At 39.4% G+C, this 11,788-nt stretch overlaps 1 long non-coding RNA gene across 2 annotated transcripts; it reads left to right on the plus strand.

Moving 5' to 3' along the window:
• Nucleotides 1–5,154: 5,154 nt before the first annotated feature.
• LOC145804407 (uncharacterized) lies at nt 5,155–7,214 on the plus strand. Of its 2 annotated transcripts, XR_014346062.1 has the most exons (3): nt 5,155–5,285; nt 5,361–5,436; nt 6,944–7,214. It is a non-coding gene; the product is annotated as an uncharacterized LOC145804407 (long non-coding RNA). The 2 variants fall into 2 exon arrangements; XR_014346061.1 differs by lacking the exon at nt 5,155–5,285 and having other exon boundaries at nt 5,299–5,436; nt 6,944–7,155.
• The last annotated feature ends 4,574 nt before the right edge of the window (nt 7,215–11,788 follow it).

Consider the following 11,788-nt stretch of genomic DNA (forward strand, 5'->3'; position numbering starts at 1 on the left):
CCCCAAAATAAAATATTTAGGTGGCGACTCAATATCTGGCAAAATAGTCCATCTTTGGCACTTTTTTATTAAAATCAATTTTCCAAAACGATTTGTCGGATTTGGACTCTTTGGTGATTTATCGGTCTTGCATTGCACTTTGCGAGATTAGATTCAGAACCGTGACATGAGTCCGAACTTGTAGTAGCTAGAGAGCAAAACCGAAATTTTGCGCCCTCACAGAGCGAAGCACTGGGAGCCCTCGGGGCGGTCTACACGGGTCCAAGGTAAGTTTTGGAGACTTACAGAACTAGCACGGGACTCTCGGTTTGAGAACTAAATCAAAAAATGCACTTTTTTCACACTTAAGCTCGAAAATAAGTCGTCGGGGGCCAAAATCGTGTAACAATCACGAGAAGGTCCGGGGAACACATCAAACACCTCGGGAGGGACCAATGTAAGTTGTGATAACTTACGGAACTAGCACAGGACTGCCGGTTTGAAAACTAAGTCTGAAACGGCACTTATCTCTCACTTAAGCTTGAAAATAGTCCATCGAGGGGCCAAAATCGTGTAACAGTCAAGAGAACGTCCAGGCAACACCTCAAACACCTAGGGAGGGACCAACGTGAGTTGTGAAAACTTACGGAACTAGCATGGGACTCCCGACTTGAAAACTAAGTCAAAAAATGCACTTCCTAAACACTTAATTTTGAAAATAGGCCATCGAGGGCCAAAAATCCTGTAACAGTCCCGAGAAAGCCCGTGGAACGCTTCCAACACCTCGAGAGAAACCAATGTAAGTTATGGAAACTTACGGAACTAGCGCGGGACTTCCGATTTGAAACTAGGTCGAAAAAGGTACTTTTTTCAAACCTAAGCTTGAAAATAGGCCTCGGCGGGCCGAAATCGTGTAACAATCATGAGAAGGCCCAGGGAACACCTCAAACACCTCGGGAGTGACCAACGTGAGTTGTGAAAACTTATGGAATTAGCACGGGACTTCCGATTTGAAAATTAAGTTGGAAAAAGACACTTTTTTCACACTTAAGCTTTGAAATAGGACATCAGGGGCCAAAACCATGTAACAGTCACGAGAAGGATCGGGAAATGCCCCAAACACCTCGGGAGGGTCCAAAGTAAGTTGTGGAGACTTACGGAACTAGCATGGAACTCTCGGTTTGAGAACCAAATCAAAAAATGCACTTTTTTCACACTTAAGCTCGAAAATAAGTCGTCGGGGGCCAAAATCGTGTAACAGTCACGACAAGGCCTAGGGAACACATCAAACACCTCAGGAGAGACCAGTGTAAGTTGTGAAAACTTACGGAACTAGCATGGGACTCCCGGTTTGAAAACTAAGTCTGAAACGGCACTTTTCTCGCATTTAAGCTTGAAAATAGTCCATCGGGAGGCCAAAATTGTGTAACAGTCAAGTGACGGTCTGGGAAACACCTCAAACACCTAGGGAGGGACCAACGTGAGTTATGGAAACTTACGGAACTTGCATGGGACTCCCGGTTTGAAAACTAAGTCAAAAAATACACTTCCTAAACACATAGGTTTGAAAATAAGCCATCGGGGGCCAAAAATCCTGTAACAGACCCGAGAAGGCCTGTAGAACACCTCCAACCCCTCGGGAGAAACCAATGTAAGTTGTGGAAACTACGGAACTAGCACGGGACTTCCGGTTTGAAAACTAGGTCGAAAAATGGTTCTTTTTTCACACCTAAGCTTTAAAATAGGCCACGGCGGGCCTAAATTGTGTCACAATCACGAGAAGGCCCGGGAAACACCTCAAACATCTCAGGAGAGACCAATTTGAGTTGTGAAAACTTAAAGAACAGGCATGGGACTCCCGATTTTAAAACTAAGTCAAAAAATACACTTTTCTAACATTTAAGCTCGAAAGTAGGCCATCGGGGGCCAAAATCATGTAACAGTCAAAAGAAGGGCCGGGAACACCTCAAACACCTCGGGAATGACCAACGTGAGTTGTGAAAACATACAGAACTAGCATGGGGCTTCCGATTTGAAAACTAAGTTAGAAAAAGACACTTTTTTTCACACTTAAGCTTGGAAATAGGACATCGTGGGCCAAAACAGTGTAACAGTCACGAGAAGGACCGGGAAATGCCCCAAACACCTCAGGAGGGTCCAAGGTAAGTTGTGGAGACTTACAAAACTAGCACGGGACTCTTGGTTTGAGAACTAAATCAAAAAATGCACTTTTTTTACACTTAAGCTCGAAAATAAGCCGTCGGGGGCCAAAATCGTGTAACAGTCATGACAAAGCCTGGGGAACACATCAAACACCTTTGGAGAGACCAATGTAAGTTGTGAAAACTTACGGAACTAGCACGGGACTCCAGGTTTGAGAACTAAGTCCGAAACGACACTTTTCTCGCACTTAAGCTTGAAAATAGTCCTTCAGGGGACCAAAATTGTGTAACAGTCTAGAGAGGGTCCGGGGAACACCTCAAACACCTAGGGAGGGACCAACGTGAGTTGTGGAAACTTACGGAACTTGCATGGGACTCCCAGTTTGAAAACTAAGTCAAAAAATGCACTTCCTAAACACTTAAGTTTGAAAATAGGCCATCAGGGGCCAAAAATCCTGTAACAGTTCCGAGAAGGCCCATGGAACACCTCCAACACCTCGGGAGAAACCCATGTAAGTTATGGAAACTTACGGAACTAGCGCGGGACTTCCGGTTCAAAAACTAGGTCGAAAAAGGTACTTTTTTCACAACTAAGCTTGAAAATAGGCCTCCGGGGGCCAAAATTGTTTAGCAATCATGAGAAGGCCTGGGGAACACCTCAAACATCTTAGGAGGGACCAATTTGAGTTGTGAAAATTTAACGAACAGGCACGGGACTCCCGATTTGAAAACTAAGTCGAAAAATACACTTTTCTAACACTTAAGCTTGAAAGTAGACCATCGGGGGCCAAAATCATGTAACGGTCGCAAGAAGGGCCGTGAACACCTCAAACACCTCAGGAGTGACCAACGTGAGTTGTGAAAACTTACGGAACTAGCACGGGACTTCCGGTTTGAAAACTAAGTTGGAAAAAAAACACTTTTTTCACACTTAAGCTTGGAAATAGGACATCGGGGGCCAAAATCGTGTAACAGTCACGAGAAGGACCAGGAAATGCCCCAAACACCTCGGGAGGGTCCAAGGTAAGTTATAGAGACTTACGAAACTAGCACGGGACTCTCGGTTTGAGAACTAAATAAAAAAATTCACTTTTTTCACACTTAAGCTCGAAAATAAGCCGTTGGGGGCCAAAATCGTGTAAATGTCACGAGAAGGCCTGAGGACCACATCAAACAGCTCGGGAGGGACCAATGTAAGTTTTGAAAACTTACGAAACTAGCATGAGACTCCCGGTTTGAAAACTAAGTCCGGAACGGCACTTATCTCGCACTTAAGCTTGAAAATAGTCCATCGGGGGGCCAAAATCGTGTAACAGCCAAGCGAAGGTCTGAGGAACACCTCAAACACCTAAGGAGGGACCAACGTGAGTTATGGAAACTTACGGAACTTGCATGGGACTCCCAGTTTGAAAACTAAGTCAAAAAATGCACTTCCTAAACACTTAAGTTTGAAAATAGGCCATCGAGGGCCAAAAATCCTGTAATAGTCCTGAGAAGCCCCATGGAATGCCTCCAACACCTCGGGAGAAACCAACGTAAGTTGTGAAAACTTACGGAACTAGCGCAGGACTTATGGTTTGAAAACTAGGTCGAAAAATGTACTTTTTTCACACGTAAGCTTGAAAATAGGCCTCGGCGGGCCGAAATCGTGTAACAATCATGAGAAGGCCAGGGGAAAACGTCAAACATCTCAAGAGGGACCAATTTGAGTTTTGAAAACTTAACGAACAGGCACGGGACTCCCGATTTGAAAACTAAGTCGAAAAATACACTTTTCTAACACTTAAGCTTGAAAGTAGGCCATCTGTGACGACCCAGAATTTTTCCCTTTGCTCGAGCGGAGGATTTGACGCTCGAGCGGACTTTTGGGGTTCTCAGCAATTTTGCAGACGGCCTGAAATTCTGGGAGTTGTGAATCTCTGCTCGAGCGGAGAAGTTGACGCTCGAGCAGACTGCTTTATTGGTCTGTGCACGCTCGAGCAGTTGAAGCGACGCTCGAGCGTAAGAAGTAAGATTTCCCTTGACATTGTAGTGGTGTATTTGGAACCTCGTTATTTTATTTTGGGGTCTTGATTGTGGTGGTAATATGATGGTAGAGTAAGATTGGATCAAAAACTTTAGTTTGAATATTTTGTCTACGATCAGCCGTCACTCTTTTGCCCTTTTCTTTTTCCACACTTTGAATTTGGATGTGAGGTTGGAACCATTGGAAAGCTTATTTTCGGGGCTTCAATTTGAGCACAAGAACGACTTAAAACGGAGTCCGGATGGGAGAGTTATGCCTATTTGAAGTTTTGACATCTGTGCTGAATGCATGTACGCTCGAGCGTGAAGATGTGCGCTCGAGCGGGTTTTTCGGACCAGCAGCTTTAAAAACGGGATTTTGGATCATTTTAGATGTTTTTCTTCTTTCCTCTTCCTTCCTCTCTTCCATGTCCGAAACCCTAGCCCCCAAACCCTTGAATTCCTTTACTTTGATCACGATCCACCATGGTTTTTGGCATCAAGGATGAAGAACAAGGGAGGATTAATGTTTTTACCCGATTGGAACTTGGATTTGCGAAGGCTTCTTTCCAAGCTCACTCTTTTGCTTGATTATTGAGGTAGGGGTTCTATTTCTCTTCAATACTTACATCCATGGTTAGATTTGAGGTATTTTCATTGTATAAATGTACAAACTTTCATTTTGAGCATATGGAGGAAATTATGAGATTTGGGAATTTCGGGTTTGAAGCATGGAAGGTTCAATTGATGAGTTAAGGTGGTGAGATATGACCCATAGATGTATAATTAAGGAGAAAATTGGGATGTAAGGTCATGGTATGAGAAGTTTGTATTTTTTTATGGAAAACCCTATATTTTCTTGAAACCCTAGGTTAATTTGTGATGATAAATAATGATTTTGCCCAAATTGACAATAGAATCATGGAATTGGTGGGTTAAATTATGCATGTACAAGTTGAGTTGGATTTTTGAGATGTTTTGAAATACTGTTAAAAATTTACGAATGAACCTTGTTATGGGCATTATAAATCATGTTAAATTGAGAAAGGAAATTAGGGGAAATGATTTAAAGAATTAATGTGTGACTTCATATGTGTGTAGGACACGCTTCGGGAGGAATAGATGCTCCACCAATGCACTGTGAGTAATAGTACGGAGATGTACATTTTATTTATTATTGATGATTATTATCACTAACGCTCTGTTTCTTGTAAGTGTTACACGAACATGTTACATGAACAATTATGATGAGTGAAAGTCAATGTGAACGTTGAAAGATTGGCATATATCGGTATGACTTTGAAATGACTATGTTCTGTTAATAACGAATAATAATTCTCTGTTATTTATAAGCAAACCACGTCGTTTCTGAATGAATATATGGAATTATGTTCATCTTCAAACCAAGTATCTGTATGAAACTAAGATTATTCCATTGTGATACATATGGACCTAAGGTCGTTAAGAACCTATGACAAACATGCAAATGTGTAACATTCTTATGGGACTCACGTTAGGATGTGGGTTATTCTGTCCTTATTAAGCATATGGTAATGATATATGTGGCCTCAGTTAACAGTTGTTATTATTATTATTCAGTTGTCTGCGAGACACCTGTATTAATTTGTAACCCAGCTATGGGAAACTTATGGGCATTATTACATAAAGGTATTCTACGAAAACTGGAATTATTTCTATTACTGCTCCAATTATGTTATGCTAAGACATGATATGATGATTCGGTCTTTAAGACTTATGAAATTCTGGTATGGAGCAAAGTGCCGTACGGAACTAAGTACTGCAATGCGAGTTACCTCTAGAATCCGTACGAGCCACCTCTTGAGTCCATACATATGTGAAAGTCATGAGGCCAATGGCCATTTTGTATGAAGTATGAAACAAAGTGCTATACGGAACTAAGTGCTGCAATGCGAGTTACCGCTAGAATCCGTACGAGCCACCTCTTGAGTTCATACATGTAAGACAAGGGCTTTATGCCATTACACGGGCTTTATGCCATTACACGGGCTTTATGCCATTACATGGGCTTTATGCCAATCTGATAAGGGCTTATGCCGTTCTGGTATGAAACAAAGTGCTACACGGAACTAAGTGCTACGACGTGAGTCACCTCTAGAATCCGTGTGAGACACCTCTTGGGTTCATATATCTACATGTTCAAGGGCTTAATGCCAATCTATGTTCAAGGGCTACATGCCATCTTTCAAGGGCTTTTATGCCATATGTTCAAGGGGCTATTGTGCCAGATGTTCCAAGGGCTTTTATGCCATATGTTTCAGGGCTTTAATACCAATGTGTTTCAAGGGCTTTATGCCGTTTCGATAAGAGCTTCATGCCATTTTGTTAAGGATTTCAAGCCGTTCTGTTAAGGGCTTAATGCCATTGTGTTTAAGATTAGGCTCAAGGCCGTTCCGTAAAAGATACTTAAAATATAAATGACTTTGATGAAATCCATATTTGGAGTTACGAAATGTTTCATATGGTAAGTAATTTCTGAAATGAGAAAAATGCTATGAACTTATGATATGTTATAATATGATATGCTTGCTGGATAATTTTCCCCAAAATGCCTAGATGCACTATGAAACCCCGAATGTTCAAGATATGACAAGTTTTCTGAAAAAGATACTTAGCTATGCATACAGAAACAAATAAACCATATGTCCTCTTTATTGATAAACACACGGATATGGATTATAATTCACGTTGAGCATTGAATTGTTATGTGTTATTATTCACTGAGCTTGACTCACTCTATTTCATGTTTGTTTCTGTAGGCACTCAACCTGGAGATCAACCTTCACCTGTGGCTTTTGTTACCCAGTTGTCAAACCCTGAGTATCTAAGCTCTTAGCTGTTGATCGTTCAAGTTATGGAGTCTTACTAAGTTTTAATTTGTACCTTAAATGTCTGTTAAGATCGGCGTATATGTATATGTACATAGCTATCTTCAGGTGCACGTCACCGTATATTTATCTGCATTATGTTCTGTTTGTGATCCTGGCATGGTAGTAGTAGCTCAATGGATATATTGTTATTATTATTATTTTTTTTGTTTGCTATTATATACTATTAAATGCTTCCGTTCAGGCCCCGTAGATTATATTCATCAGGTTTTATGTCTGTTTTCTGAGGTGGTCATGCCCAAACTTTTAGGGGCGAGTTTGGGGCGTGACAAGTGGTATCAGAGCACGAGTTGCTATCTCACACACGGATCCATTGAGCTGTAGGATGTCTAGAAAAGACGTAGGCTTCATGAATGACATCCTTAGTACATACGAAAAGACTGATAGCAACGGTAAATGTAATTTGTTCACGTTAACGATTATGAGCCATGTTTATTGTACATTCCTTGTGTATATATTGTGATTGATTGTTGTGTAGAGCATGGCGGAAATAAGGATACAGGATCACCTCGGGTTGGTTAGACAAAATGAAAAGGGAAAGAGATTGGTAAGTAAGGCACATGCAATTTTTGGTTGTTATTTTGAACTGATAGTTATCTATCATTTATTTAGATGACTTGCAAATTGCCTAAACACTAAGTATGGAATATTTATGATACAGTTATGTCTTCCTTGTCATGGTACTGTTTGGACCAATGATAGAAAAAAATAAAATATTGTGATACGTACTTTGATAAGTTGTGTCTTGGTATAATAGTTGAATCATGTTACGTATGACCAACTGTAAGAGAAAGTTATGTATACAGTGACCTACATAAGAAGTGAATTGTCCTATTTTGTTAAGCACATGACAATGACATGATATGACAAGCAATGCTTTATTTTCTGATATGTTAAGTTACGAATTAAGGAATGATGATCCATATATGTAAAAATATTCATGGCATCCTTAGTATAAGGCCCTTGCCCGGGGGTAAGAATACCGTGGTTTCAGTATGTTACAAGATGTGTTTTGCCATCGACGGTCTTGTACGGATGGTGCCACCGACGGTCTTGTACGGGTGGATTATGATCAAGCATAAACTCTAATTTCTGTTTCTGATTCAAGGATAATTAAAAATATGTGTGAATATGTTTCTATTTATCTGTTTCGTTTATGTGTAATCGGGATTTGATTATGGAATCCGTGATATGTGATCTGAAGTCTGTAATCTGGTTTGTTTACGTGTATTCTGTAATTTGCGATCAGGATTTCTTGTAAGAAATGATTGAATGATATAAAGGACCTCACCCACATCACGTGTCTACTTACACGAAAAAAAAAAAGAAAAGGGGGGCAGCTATTGACTACGTCGAAGTCAAACTAAATAATTGGTAAATAGATAAGCTACTGCAAGAATTCAAATCCTGCCTTTGTATATTAAGTGACTTAAGATTGAGAAATCATTTCTGTGAAATATTTCTGTGTACCTATGCAAATGTTAGATATTGTGACATTGTCCTATATCACCTATAAGGAAGTTATGATGTGAACTGTTCTGCACAATATCGTGGATTTCGGTGAAAACAAATGGACATGGGAATAATCCATTTTGCAAATGGGTTAGCGATACGTATTGGGCATTTACCATCTCTTGCATGTTTAGACAACTTTGTACAATACTCACTATGTGATTACAAATCGATTTATGACTATATTGAATTAATCTTACCAAGAATTACGTCTTACCAAGAATTACGAACTTTGATGTTACGAGATCGAATTACTCCTTTGTTATACTATTGCATATGTTGTTTGATAATATGGACTCTGGAAGGATGTGATTCTTATGGTTACTGTATCCTTAATGAGATTTATACTCCTATGAATGGATTTGATAGAATCTATGTACGCGGAATAACTGAAAACTCTATTTATGTTAACTGATTGAGCCAGATGACTGGTCTCTAATTCTGTATGACCGTTTGCTGACCCACTATAAGTATATGACAAGAAAAAGAGCTAGCCAAGGAAAATGTTATACCTTACGGTTATGAATGATTAGTCAAGTATGCCTTTGAATTCGATCTTTGGTCTTGTTTTTGATAGTTGTATTTATTATTCAGATTTGAACTTATGACGGCATAATCAGGTATCTATACTGGGGATTCTTCTTCCCATCATTCAGATCTTGTCAAGGACTAGTATATGTGGTTTTGAATCCACATAACGATATGATTTTGATATGTTTTCGTAAATGGAATATGACTTGAATCTTGTCACTGTATTGGTGACTGTTGGAATGGAATATATCGTGCCTCTTAGACAGAACCTTATTTGGCAGGTTCTAAGACCTGATTCAATGATGCATAATCGGATTTTAATCTAACCATGTAATTAAGTTATTTTGGGAACTATATGTAACCGTAATGATTATGTACCACCGAGTAAATTGCATTATAAGATTCACCTAAGGAATTACTTAACAGGATAAGTTTGAACGTGTACTCTCTAATGAAAAGTACCTATGAACTATTAACGTTGGGCCGATCTAGTTAGAGACTTAGTGGAGAGTACTTTCATTATGATTGAAATTAATGCATGCTGGAGGAATTTATGAATCATGTTTTTCAGTCCTTGTTTTGTACTTTTAAATGTTTACGGTGAAATCCCCTGAGCAATTAAGGTTAAGTAGTGAAACCATGTTTAAGCATGCCTATCTGTTTAACAAGAAACATATCTGTTACACTTGGAATAATTGAATAAGAAATTGGAAGCCTTAAAGGTTTAATTATCTGAAATTGATTATGTATCTGTGATCAGCATAATTTTTATGTAATCTTAAGTATGTTTATGAGATTTCAATTTCAGAATGATTTAACGATTGGATTTTGTCCTATATGCTTTAGTCTTCTTATGTATGGAAGAAATAAGGGTTGAAAAGAAGAACATAGATCTTCTAGGGAGCAAATGAGAAAGTGAAAAGGGTATAGAAATCCTAAAGCTTAAGGTATGTTTGTTTGGCCTCTCTGGAAGTTAAGTAGGAACTCCTCTATGTAATTGTCTTTAAGGAGTAATTGTATGATGGTCTTCACTGTTGTTCTTTTAAATGTCAAGTGGAATAAAGAATTGGTGATGCCGCTAAGTGAAGTGTAATTGAAAATTTGTTGTTAATTGAGAAGTTGTTATGGACTTTAGGATTATAAATGGTTAGTGTTGCTCCTTACCCGTTGAAATTCTGATGTGTGTGTGTCGATCGAAAGTATTGGTGATCCTTTCCTATCCCAAATGTGGATCTAGTTTTGGAACATTACAGAGTGTGTTTCCGTTTATGTTTGAATTGTCTTCTATTTGGTTTCTTCAATTTCGAGGACGAAATTTCTTAAGGAGGGAAGGATGTGACGACCCAGAATTTTTCCCTTTGCTCGAGCGGAGGATTTGACGCTCGAGCGGACTTTTGGGGTTCTCAGCAATTTTGCAGACGGCCTGAAATTCTGGGAGTTGTGAATCTCTGCTCGAGCGGAGAAGTTGACGCTCGAGCGGACTACTTTATTGGTCTGTGCACGCTCGAGCAGTTGAAGCGACGCTCGAGCGTAAGAAGTAAGATTTCCCTTGACATTGTAGTGGTGTATTTGGAACCTCGTTATTTTATTTTGGGGTCTTGATTGTGGTGGTAATATGATGGTAGAGTAAGATTGGATCAAAAACTTTAGTTTGAATATTTTGTCTACGATCAGCCGTCACTCTTTTGCCCTTTTCTTTTTCCACACTTTGAATTTGGATGTGAGGTTGGAACCATTGGAAAGCTTATTTTCGGGGCTTCAATTTGAGCACAAGAACGACTTAAAACGGAGTCCGGATGGGAGAGTTATGCCTATTTGAAGTTTTGACATCTGTGCTGAATGCATGTACGCTCGAGCGTGAAGATGTGCGCTCGAGCGGGTTTTTCGGACCAGCAGCTTTAAAAACGGGATTTTGGATCATTTTAGATGTTTTTCTTCTTTCCTCTTCCTTCCTCTCTTCCATGTCCGAAACCCTAGCCCCCAAACCCTTGAATTCCTTTACTTTGATCACGATCCACCATGGTTTTTGGCATCAAGGATGAAGAACAAGGGAGGATTAATGTTTTTACCCGATTGGAACTTGGATTTGCGAAGGCTTCTTTCCAAGCTCACTCTTTTGCTTGATTATTGAGGTAGGGGTTCTATTTCTCTTCAATACTTACATCCATGGTTAGATTTGAGGTATTTTCATTGTATAAATGTACAAACTTTCATTTTGAGCATATGGAGGAAATTATGAGATTTGGGAATTTCGGGTTTGAAGCATGGAAGGTTCAATTGATGAGTTAAGGTGGTGAGATATGACCCATAGATGTATAATTAAGGAGAAAATTGGGATGTAAGGTCATGGTATGAGAAGTTTGTATTTTTTTATGGAAAACCCTATATTTTCTTGAAACCCTAGGTTAATTTGTGATGATAAATAATGATTTTGCCCAAATTGACAATAGAATCATGGAATTGGTGGGTTAAATTATGCATGTACAAGTTGAGTTGGATTTTTGAGATGTTTTGAAATACTGTTAAAAATTTACGAATGAACCTTGTTATGGGCATTATAAATCATGTTAAATTGAGAAAGGAAATTAGGGGAAATGATTTAAAGAATTAATGTGTGACTTCATATGTGTGTAGGACACGCTTCGGGAGGAATAGATGCTCCACCAATGCACT

Source organism: Camellia sinensis, chromosome 12 (assembly GCF_055761805.1).
Source record: "Camellia sinensis isolate YWXY chromosome 12, ASM5576180v1, whole genome shotgun sequence".
In the NCBI taxonomy this organism is placed as follows: Eukaryota; Viridiplantae; Streptophyta; class Magnoliopsida; order Ericales; family Theaceae; genus Camellia; species Camellia sinensis.